Source organism: Misgurnus anguillicaudatus, chromosome 16 (assembly GCF_027580225.2).
Source record: "Misgurnus anguillicaudatus chromosome 16, ASM2758022v2, whole genome shotgun sequence".
In the NCBI taxonomy this organism is placed as follows: domain Eukaryota; kingdom Metazoa; phylum Chordata; class Actinopteri; order Cypriniformes; family Cobitidae; genus Misgurnus; species Misgurnus anguillicaudatus.
In genome coordinates this window covers 29,407,610-29,426,960 of record NC_073352.2, presented here as the reverse complement: position 1 = coordinate 29,426,960, position 19,351 = coordinate 29,407,610, and the positions used below count along the sequence as shown (strand labels likewise).

The 19,351-nt window shown below is 37.7% G+C and overlaps 1 long non-coding RNA gene across 1 annotated transcript; it reads left to right on the top strand.

Annotated features, from left to right (window-relative positions):
- Nucleotides 1–445: 445 nt before the first annotated feature.
- On the top strand, nucleotides 446–2,489 carry LOC129446635 (uncharacterized). The gene is made up of 3 exons (XR_012358128.1): nucleotides 446–1,036; nucleotides 1,449–1,497; nucleotides 2,360–2,489. It is a non-coding gene; the product is annotated as an uncharacterized lncRNA (long non-coding RNA).
- Nucleotides 2,490–19,351: the final 16,862 nt, after the last annotated feature.

Below are 19,351 nucleotides of genomic sequence, written 5' to 3'. Positions count from 1 at the left end.
GTTACTTACATAACCCAAAAGTTACCTCCGTTTTTGGAACCGAAAGCAGAGGTTATCTGCTTACTTACTCCTAAACATACCTGGGTAAGTCACATAACCTGCTTTCTGGAATACACCCCTGGTCAATGTATCCCCTGGTGAAAAACAAATATACTTTATTGTATTTCAAGTATATTTAACTTTGCAATAGTACATTACAAATATACTTACAAAGGAATGTACTTTCTTTAAACATATTTAAAGTATGCTTACAACATATTTGCGCGTATTTTTTACAATTAAACTTTTAACATACTTCAAAATAATTATACTTTAGTATATTTTCTAAAAGTATACTTTAGAAAAATATACTTAAAGTTAAAGTTTTGTGCAATTTTTAAAGTATACTAAATTTAAACTTATTTTAAAATGTATTTTAGGTATACTTTATCGGTGTGCTTAAAGTTATCATTATAATAATGCACTGACAGTATATTTCCAAAATACATTATTTAGTATTCTTTAGAAACAGTATATTTTAAGCACATTTTGAAAGTATATGGGGTGTACAAATGTATATTATTTTATGGAGAAATAACGTGGGCTTAAAATTACGAGAGAGCAGTATGTTCTGTTACATTTTATATTGTAGATGTATACATTTGTAATATACTATTAACATAATAAGGTACACTTTAACTTCACTTTAGTCAAGCATTGGATAAACCAATTAACTGTGTTTTACCACAAAATAACCATGGTTTTGCTAATAATAATCAACACACCAAAAAAAACATGGTTACTAAACTTTAACCACAAAAAAAAACATTCATTTTCGTAAGGGGAATATGAGTGTTTGTTTTTTTTGTAGTTTTTGAGTCAATTGCATACCGCTTTTAGCTGTACACATTAATTAACTTAAACAGTTTTCGTAAATGCATTTCAGAGAAAAGTGAATTCTGAGATTTGAATAATGCATCTGACGTGTGGGATGACGACACGACGCACGTATTTTGATTTTTACCAGTTGTTCAAGACAGACGGATTCAGTCCCAAGGTACGTTAAAATATCTTAAAATTAATATATTTGATAATCGTTTGACAATTCTGAAGTTTATCAGTAGACTATCATATTTCGAATGCGAAATGTTGTCAATAACGCGGTGTCTAACTCGCTATTAGTGATAAGCTGTTGTGTAGCTTAGCTTAGCTTAGCTTATAGCTAATAGCTAATGTTAAAGGTTTGAAAGATAGCACTGTTAGCTTGTTATATCGAATTAGTACACCCGATTGTTTTGTTAAATATATGTATTGGTGTGTATGTATATGTTAATGAAAAAAGGTAGCGTCAGAAAATCTGTTTTTTAACGTAGCGTGAAAGTTAACCATTTATTGACTGTTTAGAGGTTGTAAGGCTTTTACCTAAATTAACTGTATTTAGTATTAATGATGCTGCATTCTTTCCTCAGAAGCTAAAGTTTTTCAAAGACATTTGTAGGGAGGACTTTGCAGCTAATGGTAAGTCATTTTAAACTCTTAAGATATAATAATTCATTCGTAGTAGTAAATCAAGCTTCAGTTTAGATACCGCCTCAATATGTATATAACGTTTTCCCGGACAGGGATTAGACTAGTCTTAGACTAAAATAAATGTAAGAGCTGTCTAAACTGAAAACAACTTGCACTGACATATCTTAAAATACAGCAGTGTCCTTTGTTTTGCCTCAAAATGCACACAGGTAATGTTTTTATTAAGGCATGTTTTTTGAAACTAGTTATATTTCTTTATTAAACTAAGGCCTAGTCCTGTTTTAAGCCAATCCCTTTACAGGAAACCACCCAATTGTCTGCTTGTTGCATTTTCTTTCTGACAAGTTTTACATTTAAATTTAATACAATAAAATCTTTCTATAGGAGCTGAAGTATTTTATGTAAGGAGGACTTTGCAGCCCATATAGGCAAGTCATTATAATGAAAACTCTTAGGGGTGGTTTCCCGAACAGGGATTAGCTTTATCCAGGACTAGACCTTAGTTTAATTAGGATAGTTTTAACAAACATGCCTTACTAAAAACATTACTTATGTGCATTACGATGTAAAACAAAGGGCACTGATGTATTTTAAGATATGTCAGAGCAAGTTGTTTTCAGTTTGGACAGCTCTTACATTTATTTTAGTCTAGGACTAGTCTAATTCCTGTCCGGGAAACCGCCCCTTAATATATATGATGACATTTTAGTCAAGCTCTAGTTTAGGTAAAAATATATCTGCTATACAATCTCTGCCAGTAAACTATAGATTTAATACAGTAAGTCTTAAATAAATGTAATGTTTTAATATTAAACACTTTTTAATTGAGCTTATTGTCTATCTTTTTCAGATTTCCTACGGCTGAACCAAAACCTGCGAGACTAAAGTTGATTTGGGAGAGAAAGACGTTGTAAACTAGGGCTGCACGATAAATCGCATGCGATACCACGCGCATCACGTCAGTAATGCCGGTTCCCTGACCAGCATCAAATCGCCATCAGCTGCCCCCAGATGGAGCAGCACCAACCACACAGAGCCTTAAGCCCGGGATACACTGCACGATTATTGGCTGTCCCAGACGAAAGATTGCCATCGTGAAACTATCGTCGTGATTTCTGTGATCGTGGCTCTCCATCGGTGGTCCTATGTCGTACAGTGAGAGAGGTTCAAAGACGGACGTTTTCCCAGTCTTGCGTCCAAAGATAGCCTACGATAGTTTTCTGGCAGTGTCAGAAATTCGCCATGATCACCGCACTGTGTGTTTGCTGCTACGACCTGCGCGCCGGTATTTGTTTACCACAAGCTCATGCTGGTGACGTTGCGCAACATGTGACGCTGCCGCCAAAGCTTCCGTGTCATCATCGTACAGTTTACATGCCTCTCGTACCCGAGTTTAAACGATACATGTCGCACAGTGTGATAAGGTAATGATCTTATAAGAGGAAAATCGTGCAGTGTATTCCGGGCTTTAGTTCCCTAATCAAGGAACCGGCATTACTGAGGAGATATGTCTGACAAACACATGCGATTTATCGTGCAGCCCTAAACTCAATCATCTTGACATTCTTCAATGAGTAATTGTTCAATTTTTAGGCAAATACTGTACACTTTGAATGCTGTGAATAAAACTATATTTTAAATATATTTAAAATGAATTGTTTTTGACTGTTTTAATCAGCTTTTATTTATTTGGAAAAAATTATATTGGTTGTGTTACCAGCTAAAGTAATCTATTCCCAAAATAGCACTCTTTAAGTTAACTAATTATTAAGGCACTTGAAGTATACTCATTACTAATCTAGCTGCAGGTATGTAAAAGTATACAAAATGTAATGTACTTGGCATATTCATTTTTCACCAGGGCAGTTTTTAGAATTTTGGATTGGCCAAAAATATATAGAATGTATGCAAACAGTCTATTTAAGGTATACTGATTGTATGTTTGCAAGACACTCATAATACATTTGTAATGTACTCCTAACATAAATAAAACACACTCTAAATCCACTTATCAAGCATGAATTTAGCACAAAAACAGTCATGTACTTAAATTGTACTAAATACACTTAAAGTTGTTCCACTTTAGCACACAAAAGTACACTAAATACACTTAAAGTTGTACTTTGTTACAATTAATATACAACTAAAATATATTAAGTACAAAATTAGTTGTTCCAAAATAGCACTCTTTAAATAAACTAATCAATAGCACACTTTTGGGCGGTTTCGCGGACAGGGATTAGACTAGTCCTAGACTTAAACACTTTTAAGAGCTCTCCAAACTGAAAACAACTTGCACTTACATATCTTCAAATACATCAGGGCCCTTTGTTTTACCTCAAAATGCACACAGGTAATGTTTTTAGTAAGGCATGTTTGTTAAAACTACTTATATTTCCTAATTAAACTAAGACCTAGTCCTGGATTAAGCTAATCCTGGTCCGGGAAACTGCTCCTTTAAGTATACTGGTCATTAGTGTGACTGCAAGTATACTTAAGTATATCAAAATTAAATATATTTAGCATACTATTTTTTCACCAGGGTCCCTGCCTCTGCTTAATTATTTTTATCCCCGGTGGGGATAAATTTATCCCCCTCTCAAAGTGATCAGTGCTACTACACTAGTGGCGAGACGGATCACAAAACTTATCACGGATCCGTGGTTTGAAAAGTCAATTTTGTTTTAAAATGCGCTACTTTGGCTGGCTCTGATACAGCTGCCGCGCAGCATCTCTGTATTCACCACTCTGAAGACTTGATCAATGTCCCGCCCACGGCGCTATCTGATTGGTTACTGACCAGGTTACATCTCACGAGTAATAGCCTATCAACACTTGCGAGATGGTTATGGAGCTGTGTGTCGAAAAGATGAAATGCAGCATATTCAGCCGCATATTAATAAAGCGGGAATAAAGATCACAATCTGATTATCTGTTTATGATGACAAGCAGAGTTAGTGTCCCAGTCACACCACTGAGAATGGCCGAAGTTACACATGATACATGCCGATGAGGCGTTTAGCGAGGCGCGGGCGCGTCCAGTTTGCGCAAATGAGGCTAAAGTGACTAACACATAATGCATCTGACTTTTTTATAATTTCACTGTAAATCACTGTAAAGCATCGCGGTGTAAAGTTAATGTTATTACTTTAAAAGCAGCATTAAAACGGTTTCTACTGTAATGGTTTAACTTTGCAATCAATACATTGTTCATATTTATGTTTAAGTTGACACTACATTGTGCCATATAGTTTTGCCATTCAAGATTTAATTATTGCGTGTTTTTTCGTTGTGCACGATCACAGTTCATATGTGTGGGGGAAAAAAAGCTATTACAGTAAAAATATTGCGTTAGGCTGCTTCATGAGTTAATAAGAAAAAAGATTTTACAATTCCTGCAAATGCAGGACTGAGTTCATGTTCTCATGATTTATTTTATGAATTAAAATGTTTTAAAATGTGCTGTGGACAGAGACGCATTATGTCAAGAATTATAAAAAATCGTCAATAAGCTCATAATTTGTGCTAAAATAGTATAAATCTTTAGTTTTAAAACTATTTTGAAAAGCTGGTTATATTTTTATGTTTCTGCGCAAGTTCAGCAGACAGTGAGGTTCGGGTTTGTTCCGATCAGAGCTCGTGAGCGGAGAGCGCATTTCTGAATATTAGAAATATTTAAATTAGAAAAATATTTAAAAAAAAATAATATTATAATGGATTTTTGTTTAGGTCGGACAATAATTACCAAATTTCTCTCTCATATTGCTCTTCATAACCACTGAAAACAATCAAAAAAGTTAAAACTAGTGGTGGGTACAAAATGACTCATGACGAAATATGGTGGGTACCCACCGTCGCCGAAATCGACGCCCCCCCTCTGTTTTTTTCACAAATCGCACCCTGCCTATACATGACACTAAAGTGTACATGGGTTGTTGTTGTTGTTACTTATAAAAATCTGACTTTTTCCATGTTTAAGTGCTGTAATTGGACCAACCTAGAAAATGTGAAAAAAGATTAACCCAGTAACTTTTGGTAAACCATTATCTGCATGCATGTGAAAAACTAGGTCATTGATATTAAGCTCCCCTTGTGATGTCAGAAGGGGATAAAAACGCCCTTTAATCTGCACTATCAAAACACGACACTGCCATTTAGTGCAGATATCAACTCCTTTGCATTTTAAAGGACACACCCAAAATGGCACATTTTATGCTCACACCTACAAAGTGGCAATTTTAACATGCTATAATAAATTATCAATGGGGTATTTGAGCTAAAAAAAAAAAGATTAAGACAATTAATTGTAAATTATTTATATCTTTCAAAAACTGAAAATTCTTAAGAAATAAACACTATACACTGCAAAAAAATGACTTTCTAACTTAGTATTTTTGTCTTGTTTTCAGTAGAAATATCTAAAAATTCTTAAATCAAGATGTATTTTCTTGATGAGCAAAATGACCTAAGAAAATAATACTAGTTTTTAAGTATTAAGTATTTTAATACTAGTTTTTAGACAAAAAATATACCAAAAAATATACAAATAAAGTGAATTTGTGCTTAAAACAAACAAAAATATCTGCCAATGGGGTGAGAAAATTTTACTTGAATTAAGTGTTTAAGAAAAAAGAAATCTCATTTCACACTTTTTTTCTCACCCCATTGGCAGATAATTTTGCTTGTTTTAAGGACAATTTCACTTATATTGTATATTATTTGTCTTAGAACTAGACTTATTTACTTAGGTCATTTTGCTCATCAAGAAAAAGCATCTTAATTTAAGAATTTTTAGATATTTCTACTGAAAACAAGACAAAAATACTAAGTAAGAAAGTCATTTTTTGCAGTGTAAAGTGTCTGAAAAATAATTGAACATAAAAATGCAATAAACATAAACGGACTATACCAGAACAGGCCTTAGTCGCCAACTGTACTAGGATCATATTAGTACTGACCACAAAATCAATTAATTACAGATCTCTATAGAATAGGGATCCTTCACTTTCCTAAATTTGGAATTGTTGTTTTGGAAATGTATATTTACCTGGCAGTTTGCAATGTATCCTGTTACACTGTCAGTTAAGGAGCGCCATCTGATACGGTCTCGCTATACAGGCGCTGCAGCTCCCCCGTGTGTTTTTTAAAGAGATGTGCAATAATTGCGGTGATCTGAAATCATCGCGATGAGGTCAAACAATCACGATGAGATGATTATTTAATCAGTGTAACTGCCCTAACTCTGGGGACACCAAACCTTTATTTGACATATAAAAAAAGTCTTGTGAAATGTCCCCTTTAGGCTGAAATAATCCAGCATATAACCCAACAGTGTGTGCTGTTTTCACACGACACGGGCAATATAATTAATCCTACTTCCTTATCATTACATGTGATAATTGCTTGTGTTCAAGTGCTTGGTTAGTTGCGTTAGTTGCATGTGTCTTTCCTTGGGTTAATGTTACTAAACACTATGGGGTGGTTTCCCAGACATGTAATGACTTGTAAAAGACGGAAGCAAACGCAGGTGTAAAAATGAACAATGTTTATTAAATATAAACAAAGAGAGAGTATTCAAAGTCAAATGCGGAAGTAATCCAGTCCGGTGTTGTTGTTGGCAATGGTGACGATGACTACGGTGGAAGTTGGTGTTTTGAGTGCGACGTTGGTGGAGTGGTGAGCAGTGGTGAAATCCAGGCTGACACGGAACATCCACACGAAGACGACGACGACAATACACATCCAACTGAAACACGTAATCGAAAGCACAGGGAACAACCAAGCAACACGAAGACTGAGCAAACAATAGAATCTGGCAGGGAACAGAAAGGCAGGTGAGTTTTTATGGAGATGATGTAATGATGAACAGCTGGAGCGAGACAATCAACACACAGGTGAAAGGGATCGCTCTAACGAGCACATGGCAGGGTATGTGAACAACACACACACAAACATGACACGGAGGAAAACAATGGATTTTCCTACCGTGACAGTACCCTCCCCCCTAGGAACGCCCCTCGGCGTTCCCAGCCTGCTTTACCTGTTGATTGAACTCATCAATAAGGCGGTGATCCAGTATGTCCCGAGCAGGAACCCACCTTCTCTCCTCCGGACCGTAACCTTCCCAATCCACCAAGTACTGAAATCCGCGTCCCCTCCGTCTGGAGTCCAGAATACGGTTAACCGAATAAGTGGTCTCCCCATTAACGATACGAGGCGGAGGGGGAACCGGGGTATGCGGATTAAGACGGGAAGAAATCACCGGTTTAATTTTGGAGACATGAAAGACGGGGTGAACCCTCCTGTACGCAGGAGGAAGGCTAAGACGCACTGTTACCGGATTAATGATTTTGGTAACAGAAAACGGGCCAATAAATTTGGGAGCAAGTTTATTCGAGACGGAACGCATCGGAATATTCTGGGTAGAAAGCCACACTCTTTGACCGACGACGTATCGGGGAGGCTTCGACCGGTGGCGATCGGCCTTGGCCTTGGTGCGTGACCTTGCCTGGAGCAGAGCTCTGCGAGCTCTGATCCAGGTGCGGTGGCACCTCTGGACTAGTGCGTTTGGGGAGGGAACCGACACCTCGGATTCAGTACTGACAAAATTAGGTGGTTGGTACCCTAAACTACACTTAAATGGAGACATGCCCGTAGATGACACCGGCAGAGAATTGTGTGCGTACTCCACAATTGAGAGTTGCTGACACCAGGACGAAGGATTCTTGGAAACCAGACATCGCAACACCCTTTCGACGTCCTGATTGGCTCGCTCGGTTTGACCGTTGCTCTGGGGATGAAACCCGGATGAAAGACTAACAGTCGCCCCTAGCAATTTGCAAAACTCTCGCCAAAATTTGGACACAAACTGGGGACCCCTGTCAGAGACCACGTCTGTCGGGAGGCCATGTATTCGGAAGACGTGGTCAATGACAGCTACCGCTGTTTCCTTGGCTGATGGTAATTTGGGCAAGGGAATGAAATGGGTCGCCTTCGAGAACCGGTCCACTACGGTCAAAATCACCGTATTACCCTTAGAGGGTGGGAGGGCGGTAATAAAATCTAGCGAAATGTGGGACCAGGGTCTCGAAGGGACAGACAGCGGTAAAAGTAACCCATCTGGAGGACGATTGGAAGTCTTACCAACGGCACAAACCGAACAAGCCAAGACGAAGTCGTGGACGTCACGAGCCATACCAGGCCACCAAAATCGTTGCTTGACTAGAAACCTAGTTCTACTAACCCCTGGGTGACAAGCAACACTGGAACCATGACCCCACTGGAGAACGTCTGACCGTAACCCTTCCGGCACAAATAAACGGTTCGGTGGGCAGCGAGCCGGGGGCGTTACCCCTTCTAAGGCTGTCAAAACCTTCGATTCGACCTCCCATCTGAGCGCAGAGATAATGATTTTCTCTGGTAAAATAGGCTCGGGAGTAGCAGTACGATCGGAACGCTCAAAAAGACGGGATAAAGCATCGGGTTTGATGTTTTTGGAACCCGGCCGGTAAGAAAGTGTAAAATCGAAACGTCCGAAAAACAATGCCCACCGAGCCTGCCTGGAGTTAAGTCTTTTGGCAGTTCTAATGTACTCGAGATTCTTATGGTCCGTCCATACAATGAAAGGTACACCCGACCCCTCAAGCCAGTGACGCCATTCTTCCAGTGCTAGCTTGACCGCCAACAACTCTCGATTGCCAATGTCATAATTAACTTCCGCAGGAGATAAACGATGGGAAAAATACGCGCAAGGATGAACCTTTCCGTCTGAGGATGCGCGCTGGGACAACACTGCTCCTACCCCCACCTCTGACGCGTCGACCTCCACTATGAATTGACGTGAACGATCAGGGGTTACAAGAATGGGAGCTGAAACAAAGCAACTTTTCAGTTTGGCAAACGCAGCCTCAGCTGCGTCTGACCACCTGAACGTCAAACCAGGGGAAGTCAAAGCGGTCAGAGGTGCGGCTAGTTGGCTGAAATTGCGAATGAAACGCCGGTAAAAATTGGCGAACCCCAGAAATCTCTGCAGGGCCTTGCGAGACTCTGGGGATGGCCAATCTACCACAGCCTTAACTTTCTCAGGATCCATGCGAACACCCTCAGTCGAAATGATGTGTCCTAAAAAAGAAACAGACTGTGCATGAAAAACGCATTTTTCCGCCTTTACAAAAAGCCCATTCTCTAACAACCGCAGAAGCACTAGTCGTACGTGTTGCAAATGTTCCTGGAGAGACGAAGAAAAAATCAATATGTCATCCAGGTAAACATATATGAACTGGTCTACCATGTCTCGCAACACGTCATTAACGAGTGCTTGGAAGACTGCCGGCGAGTTCGTGAGACCGAAAGGCATCACGCAGTACTCAAAATGGCCACGAGGGGTGTTAAACGCAGTCTTCCATTCATCCCCCTTCCTGATGCGAACCAAATGATATGCATTACGTAAGTCAAATTTAGTGAAAACGGACGCTCACTGCAACCTCTCTAAAGCTGAAGACATCAACGGCAAAGGATAATTATTCTTTACCGTGATGTTGTTAAACCCTCTGTAGTCAGTACAAGGTCGCAAGGTTCCGTCCTTCTTCCCCACAAAAAAGAACCCCGCCCCCGCTGGAGATAAGGAAGGGCGAATGAACCCCGTTGCCAGAGAATCAGAAATATATTTCTCCATGGCCTCCATCTCCGGAACAGACAGAGAGTATAACTTGCCCTTAGGCGGAAACGTACCTGGCAATAAGTCTATCGCACAGTCATAGGGACGATGAGGAGGAAGAGAATCAGCCCGCGACTTACTGAACACCTCCTTCAGGTCATGGTACTCCGCGGGCACGGTAGACAAATCCACTGCTTTCCCCTGAAACACAGACTCAGACACAGAAACACAAGCAGAGACAAGACAGGACTTATGACACTCCTCGCTCCAGCTGGTAACAGAACCCAGTTTCCAGTCAATTCTTGGGTTATGGGAATGAAGCCACGGATGACCAAGAACTATGGGAGAGAGAGCAGTGTCAGTAATAAAAAATGAAATAGTCTCTGTGTGGTTTCCGGAAGTGATGAGTGTGATAGGTGCTGTGGTGTACTTGATCGTGGGTAACTGATGTCCATTGAGGGCGAAGGGCGCAATCTGGTGGGTGAGTACAGTGAAAGGTAACTTGAGCTTACGTGCTAGTGAGCTGTCGATGAAGTTGCCCTCCGCCCCCGAATCCAGAAGTGCGTGCCCCGAGTGTGACATAGTGGACCACCGTAGTCTCACCGGAAGGAGAGTGGATGTAGTAGAGGTCTTCTGTGCGGAGATCCTGCCCGATAGTAGCCTCTGTTTTACTATCGGGCTTGGTCTTTTACCGGGCACCTCTGACATTGGTGACCCGACTCACCACAGTATAGGCAAAGACCCAAGGATCTCCGCCGATTCCTCTCCTTCCAGGGTAACCGAGCTCGACCCACCTGCATGGGTTCCGGATCTGAGAGACCACCGGCGGAAACTTCGATGGGAGGATCCGTGGACTCCGCTTGACGTAGGGGCAGAACTTGAGTCTTCCTTCTGGCAACGGTAGACAGGCGTGCGTCAACCCGGATCGCCAAGTCCACCAGACCGTTGAGCGACTTCGGTAATTCCGCCGTGATGATCTCTCGATGGATCCGATCCGCCAACCCATGCAGGAAATGGTCCCACTGCGCTTCCTCGTTCCACCTGCACTCCGCCGCCAGGGTACGGAACTCGATGGCATAGTCCGAGACCGACCGCTCCCCCTGCTGGAGATCCGTGAGGAGCCGGGCGGCCTCCCTCCCGGCGACGGAGCGATCGAAAACCCTCTTCATTTCTTCGGAAAGCGAGGCGAACGAGGAACACCAGCTGTCGTGGTTCTCCCATACCGCCGTCCCCCAGAGGGCAGCCTTGCCCGAGAGCAGCGAGAGCGTGAACGCCACTTTGGTCTCCTCGAGCGAGAATGTCCGGGGCTGTTGGGCGAAATGTAGAGAACAATGAGAGAGAAAAGTACGACAGTAGTTGGGCTCACCGGCATATTTCTCCGGGATTGGCAGTCTCGGTTCCTGGATGAAACTACCCCCTGGAGGTGAAGATGGTGCGGGCGGCATGGGTGGCGCAGTGGGAGGCGTGATGTTCGGAGATCGCTGAGAGAGCTCGGAAACCTTCGCCACCATTGCCTGGACGGCCTTCCGCATGTCCTCGATGGTTTGATCCTGATGATCCATACGAGCCAGAGATCGCTGGAGAAACTCCTCCAACGCGGAGATCGGCTGGCCACCTGCTGCTTCCATGTTTGGCCAGATTCTTCTGTAATGACTTGTAAAAGACGGAAGCAAACGCAGGTGTAAAAATGAACAATGTTTATTAAATATAAACAAAGAGAGAGTATTCAAAGTCAAATGCGGAAGTAATCCAGTCCGGTGTTGTTGTTGGCAATGGTGACGATGACTACGGTGGAAGTTGGTGTTTTGAGTGCGACGTTGGTGGAGTGGTGAGCAGTGGTGAAATCCAGGCTGACACGGAACATCCACACGAAGACGACGACGACAATACACATCCAACTGAAACACGTAATCCAAAGCACAGGGAACAACCAAGCAACACGAAGACTGAGCAAACAATAGAATCTGGCAGGGAACAGAAAGTCAGGTGAGTTTTTATGGAGATGATGTAATGATGAACAGCTGGAGCGAGACAATCAACACACAGGTGAAAGGGATCGCTCTAACGAGCACATGGCAGGGTAAGTGAACAACACACACACAAACATGACACGGAGGAAAACAATGGATTTTCCTACCGTGACAAGACAGGGCTTATCCTAGTCCTAGACTATGCATTGATATGCTTTTTGATACAATCTACGTTTTTATTTTTTCCTTGATATCAATAATAAACTACTCTAAAAGGACTCAATTGTTATAGATTTTTTGCAAAAGTACCACAAAAGCAATTTGATTATGTCGTTACTGCTGAAACCGTCTATATATAAATGATTTACTTAATATATAAAATAAAATGTTTTTGTTTTGTTTAAGTACAACAATAGGTAAGACAACTAATGTAAATTGGGTCAGAGAGGCATTTAGCACCCTTCAAACTTATAAGACATATAGTCGAAAAGCCATATAAAGGTTTAATAGATGTGTTTTTGTTTCTCTCAGCCTCTCTTCCTTCTTTTTTTTGGTTTTTAAAAATTAAGCAATCAATTTCATAATAAAACGGTTAAATGAAGTACAATGACTAATGATTTATAAATGAGCAAATAAACTCCACTGTCTTTAAGACTAAATCATAAAGAAGCCAAAATGTGTCGAAAATGGTAACAGTCACAGCTTTTATCTAAACTTTTTATATCTACTGTAAACTATGTGTCAGTAACTGACTGTTCTGATAACAAGAATGCATTAATACTTTTTAATAAATTTAAGTTAGATTACAACATAATCAAAAACACTGAGAAACAGAGATAAGCAGCTCTTGCTGTTAGATTTGTGTTGATAAGATGCAATAGCACTTCTTGATTTAGCAACAGTATGAAGATGAATTTGTGAAAAAACACACAAAATTTAAGGAATCATTTAGGCCATTTTTATACCTGTTATTAACTGCAGGTATTTCCCGCGAGTTAACTCATCAATGGCAGGAAAAGAGTTAAGATGCGCATGGTTGATCGGATAGGCTACTGTGCTGGCGCCTACCGATAGCTAGTTTTGACAAGGGCACGCGTTAGGGAGGATGGGTGAGAGGAGGGGCTAAAAAGGCATTGGAGGAGGATGCTGCCAAATGTGCCAAGCTTAACGATTTATTTTCAAGAGGACAAACACAAGTGGCAACATGTAGCCTAAAGAGAGATAGGCCTATGTTTAGCATTAGCAATGTAATTATTCGTCTAATACCATTATCAACCTACAGTATTTACAAGCAAAATACACTCATCTAAAGGATTATTAGGAACATCATACTAATACTGTGTTTGACCTTCAGAACTGCCTTAATTCTAGGTGGCATTGATTCAACAAGGTGCTGAAAGCATTCTTTAGAAATGTTGGCCCATATGATAAGATAGCATCTTGCAGTTGATGGAGATTTGTGGGATGCACATCCAGGGCACAAAGCTCCCGTTCCACCACACCCCAAAGATGCTCTACTGGGTTGAGATCTGGTGACTGTGGGGGCCATTTTAGTACAATGAACAATGAACTATATATATATATATATATATATATATATATATATATATATATATATATATATATATATATATATATATATATACACACTGTATATTTAATTCTGCACTTGACTTCAGTGAGTCTAAAACAGTGTGCCTAGTTGAATTATTGAATCATAACACTGAAGAGTAAGAGAAAGAAAGACTTTCATATGTTTTATTTATGCTTTATTTTAGACTTTGAAAAAAGCCCAGAACAAACATACAATGATCATTTATTTATTATAGGATTTGAATGTTAGCCTCTTGGTTTCTTATTGCATTCACCAATTTTGATGATTCTTATGTCAACTCCTGTTTCCCTATAAAACAGTAAAAGAAAGTTTTGACTGTCAGGTTTCACATAACAACAAGACAATTTTGTTAGATGAAACTGATTATGAGCTTTCAAGTGATAAATAAATGAAACACAAATGTAATATTACCTTATTTCGCCACACAGCATGCATATATTGTCATATGTGACTTGATCACTGCCACACACAGGCTCATATTCCCTTGTGCAAATTTTTGGGGAAAAGATTGTGCAGTCAGGCTGTAAAGAGATGTACATACATAACATAAACACACATATTCTGGGAATATTTAGTGAAATAGTGCAGATGAATATTATCATATACTCACTTTTATACCAGGCCCATGATGAGAGACTGCACTTGCCATGACTGTGAAAAGAAATGTAAAAGACAAACGTTGACTTTAATACTTGCAATAATGCATCCAACAAAGGTGCGGTTTAAAAATAAATCATGATTATAACTCAGATAAACATAAAATAAAAAATAACAACTGGTAATTTAAAAAAGTCATTGGTTATACACACCGACTGAAAAGAGCATCAGCAGAAGAATTTTTGCCATCATGAATCAGAGATCGAGAGATCGATATTGTGTTTAGTTGTGTCTCAGGTGAAGTTGGCAGCTCCTTTTATTGCACATTTGTCCCACCCTCAGAGTTGCACAAGTATAATGACTTGGTTTTAAACATGTCAAGCATGAAAATGTAAAAATTGCTTAAATTTACCTTTTTTCCCACCAGACATTGAAAAACAAAGTCTGGAGTAAATGGGAACATTAATTTAAAAACTTTTACTTATCATTTAACACTTTTTGTAACATAATTTAAAAAATTAGTCCTAAAAAATCTCATTACCGCAACAATCAGAAAACATCAACACTGACATATTTTCAAAATGACATGACAAACCTGAAAGAACATAATTTGGAGATTCTGCACATGCATTTAAAATCAAAGTATTATGCTTCTATTAATTAAATTAACATTTAATAAGCATCTGTTGCGGTAATGATAATCAAAATGTCGTGTAAGCATTCTGACAAGACAATATTTCAAATTAACTGTAAAAAAAATGATCTTACCTGGTAGCCATCTTGAAGTAACTGGTCCATGTGCTTGGTCACTCAAAATCAAACTTTATTAAAATTCTGTATATGTGCTTAAACTGTTCTCAAAAGTGTTGCGGAGGATGAGAACATCAGGCATGGACACATCATTTTCCTAATTTTTCTTCATCATTATTATTATACATGAATATTCAGTAAATATTTTTTCTGTCATCTAAAGTAGTCTAGCAAAACATCCATTTATTTTTTTTCTTCATAGTTTTGTGTTAATTTGATTAAATTACAACATACCGCATGTTCAAACACAGCCGGACACGTTGCGGTAATGAGAATTTCAGCAGAAAATGAGATAAAATTTACAATTATAAATTCTTATGTTGAAATCACACTGGCAAGGTAGAACACAGTATTGTGTTAATTCTGATGCTTTTTAATGTTACTATATTACACATTTTAAAGCTAAAATCATTAGTGCCGTGGTGTTTCAATGGTTTCGTGAGAATCACCTGGGCGTTTCATTTGATTAAGCTTTTTGTGATATGAAAAACTTTGATAAGAAGTTTCTTCATGTGCAATTAATTATGAAAAAATAAGATAATCGACGCATTTAAAAAACAATATCAAATTGAGTTATGTTTTTGACCCAATAATGTAACAATGCTAACACAATCTAGAAATATAAAAATCTTCAAAAATATTAAATTTTTAACCATGATAATATAAACAAAGAGTACAATTAATAACAGAAATATGAATATTTTTTTGATGAATATGAACCATTTACATATGCAAAGATTATCACAGAAAAGTTTACTTATTTGTGGTAATTAATTGTGGTAATGGGCATTTCAAATCGAACAAATGTAACAAGACTGTTGTTTTGGAAATTGGGCCCACTTTTTATTTGTTGTATTTACTGTGTACGTCAGAAAAATGGGTAACACCTTACAATAAGGTTGTATTTGTTAACATTTAGCAATGTATTAGCTAATAGGAACTAACAATGAACAATATATTTTTAAAATGTTTATTAATCTTTGTTAATGTTAATTAATACAATTCTTTATTGTTTGCTCATGCTAGTTGTGCATTGTCCATTAACTATTGTTAACAGATACAACATCTGAGTTTAGAAATATATTAGTGAATGTAAAAATATTTCTTAATTCATAGTTAATGTAACTAATGTAGTTTACTAATGTTAATGAATGTAAAACTTATTGTAAAATATTAATGAAAAATTGTATACAATGTACCTATTCTGTAGCGTATACGCACTAAAAATGTTAGGTTGTTTTTAACCCAGGGCTGATTGACAATAACCCAGCAGTTGGGTAATTTTTAACCCAGCTGTATGTTCTGTCCAACAGTGACCCAGCCCTGGGTTAAAAACAACCTAGCATTTTTAGAGTGTTATTATGTTATTTAATTGCACTTTTATACAAAGTGTCTCTCTTGACATTAGTAAGTAAAATTTATCAAAATGCTTTCATCTAAATTTGGTCAGAGACGTTTAGCCCCCTTCAAATTTATAAGCCACATCTAGTTAAAAAAAAACATATAAGTGTTTAACAGATGTTTGTGTTTTTGTGTTTCTCTCAATTTCTCTCTTCCTTCTTTTTAAGGTGTTAAAAAAATTAAGCAATCAATTTCACAATAAACCGTTTAAATGAAATACAATGACTAATGATTTACAATTGAGCAAATAAACTCCACTGTCTTTACTTTAGGATTGAATCATGATGGACCCAACATGAGATAAACTGTCAAAACTAGTTGCAGTCTGTTCTGTAGAAACACAGCTTAAGACAATCACATCTTAATAGCGTGTAAATTATTATGTGAACGTGAAAGATTAACACAATCTGATGTCCTACCAGTTTCACATGATTGAAAATGTTCTTAAAATTATTTTTTTTTACTTCTTGGATTTAATTATGTACATTGGTTCAACATAATTGAATCAAGTTTTCTTAAAATGAAATTAACGTTAATGTTAATTTTATTTTTATCAAAATTAATTTAATCATGTGGATGTCCCTACATTTTTTTCCCCAGTCTGCATTCAATGAACTTAATTCAATTAAGGACAACTTTACAAACAATCAGTTTAAGTCTATACAATAATAGAATAGCAACAATACACGTTGCATGCTGAAGACAAACTTATTGTTATATTCAATGTATAGACTCGGCAAATATGAAACACTGATATCAGTAATAATATAGTTATTGCTCATCAATCACTTATAAGCAAAAACTCAAAAAATAAAACACCAACTTTTCTAAATCTCTAACTACCTCTCTCTTTATGGATAAACACATAACACTTTTTATTTCAAAACTTACTCCCCCAATGCATTTTCATTGACCACCAGTTAGTTGCCATCATAAATAATGTAGTACAAAGCATGAAATGATTAAGTAAAAAATTTAAACAGAATAAACAGAAACGGTTAACATACACTTCAGCAGTTACCCAAGTTGTTATTATTTTATGTACAATAGTTTATAGATTGTGTTGTGTGTTTTTTTGAATAATTCAATGATAACAATTATTGATTTGAAATGCTGAAGTACTGTTGCTGAACAGCAGATGGCAGCAGGAGATTTGATTGGTGAACTGTGACAATGTTTTTTTAAATGAGATCCCATTATGGATGTGCATGATAACTGGTTTCTTATTGGTCCAAGATAGATCTGCTTTAATGTAGAATAGATATGAAGCAATTTAAGCTTCTACATTTTATTGCATTAGGTGTGTGTACTTATATTTTGGGGATAAACTTGTAGCCAAAAGTAAGCAAAAACATGTGACAAAACCTCACGGGATGTCTTAATTCGTAAAAGGACCGTAAAAAATATAGTAAATAAAGTTTTTTTTAATTGTAAAAATGCTGATTTTTTTCTATTTATAAAAACAATTGAAGTCTATGGAATTCCTCATTTAGATGGATAAGTAAGTGTGTGTGTGTGTGTGTGTGTGTGTGTGTGTGTGTGTGTGTGTGTGTGTGTGTGTGTGTGTGTGTGTGTGTGTGTGTGTGTGTGTGTGTGTGTGTGTGTGTCTGTCTGTCTTTGTGTGTGTGTGAACCTGATAATTATCACGTTGTGGGGACCAAATGTCCCCACAAAGATAGGAATACCAGTAAATTTTGAACTTGTGGGGACATTTGTGAGGTCATTTCCACAAAACATGGAAACTAAAATGTGTGTGTGTGTGTGTGTCTGTGTGTGTGTGTGTGTGTGTGTGTGTGTGTGTGTGTTCACACAATATAGTTGAAAGAAACATTTGAGGTGTAAAGGTTGTAGACAGATAAGTAAACGAACATATCACTTTTTTTAAAGAATTAGCATAAAAACAGAGAAGAAACCATTTATCATCCTTCTGTAAATCACGACTTTCGAACTTTATCTCTTGTTCGTAATTAAACTGTTGCCTGGCAACAGACCCATACAGCTGTCCAATGACTGGTTGTTAAATGAAGATCTGAGCTTTATTGTTCCCGAAAGCTTCCTCATCCCCCAGAGCAAGAGTTTAAAAACTGTCCAACCTCACAAAAACATCACATTCCTCCAACCACTACTGAATGCTGGAATTTTCATCCAAATTTCTTTCATAATTTTAAATTTCTTCTAAAGACAATAATTTTGATGGGCTCAGTTATGAATCCTGTACGAACCAGAATAACATTAACTTCAAGATTAGCAAAATAATCTTCAAGGATATTCTTGAAATTCTAACAGCGACATTTTAACTTTTAAAAACATTTGAAGGTCTGCTGAAAACTATGTGTTATAAAATAAAAAGTGCTTGTTTTTATATATCAATCTTTTTTCTCTAAGTAAATGTTTTTCCATTAAACGGATAGTTCATCCAAAAATGAAAATTCTGTCATTAATTCTTCACCATCAAGTTGTTATAAACCTTTATACATTTCTTTGTTTTGATGAACACAAATGAAGATATTTGTAATCAAACAGGAGCACCACTGACTTCCATAGTATGGAAGTCAATGGTACTTAAAAACTATGAAATAAAAATATAAAAATATCTTCCTTTGTGTTCAGCAGAACAAAAAAATGTATACAGGTTTGTAACAGCGTGATTGTGAGTAAATCATGACAGAATTTTAATTTTGGTGAACTATCACTTTAAGATCGGTTACAAATTATGATGTGACATTTAATGAGTGATGTATTTGATTTAATGTGACATTTGTGATGTATTAGAGACGACTTTTAGTGAATGTT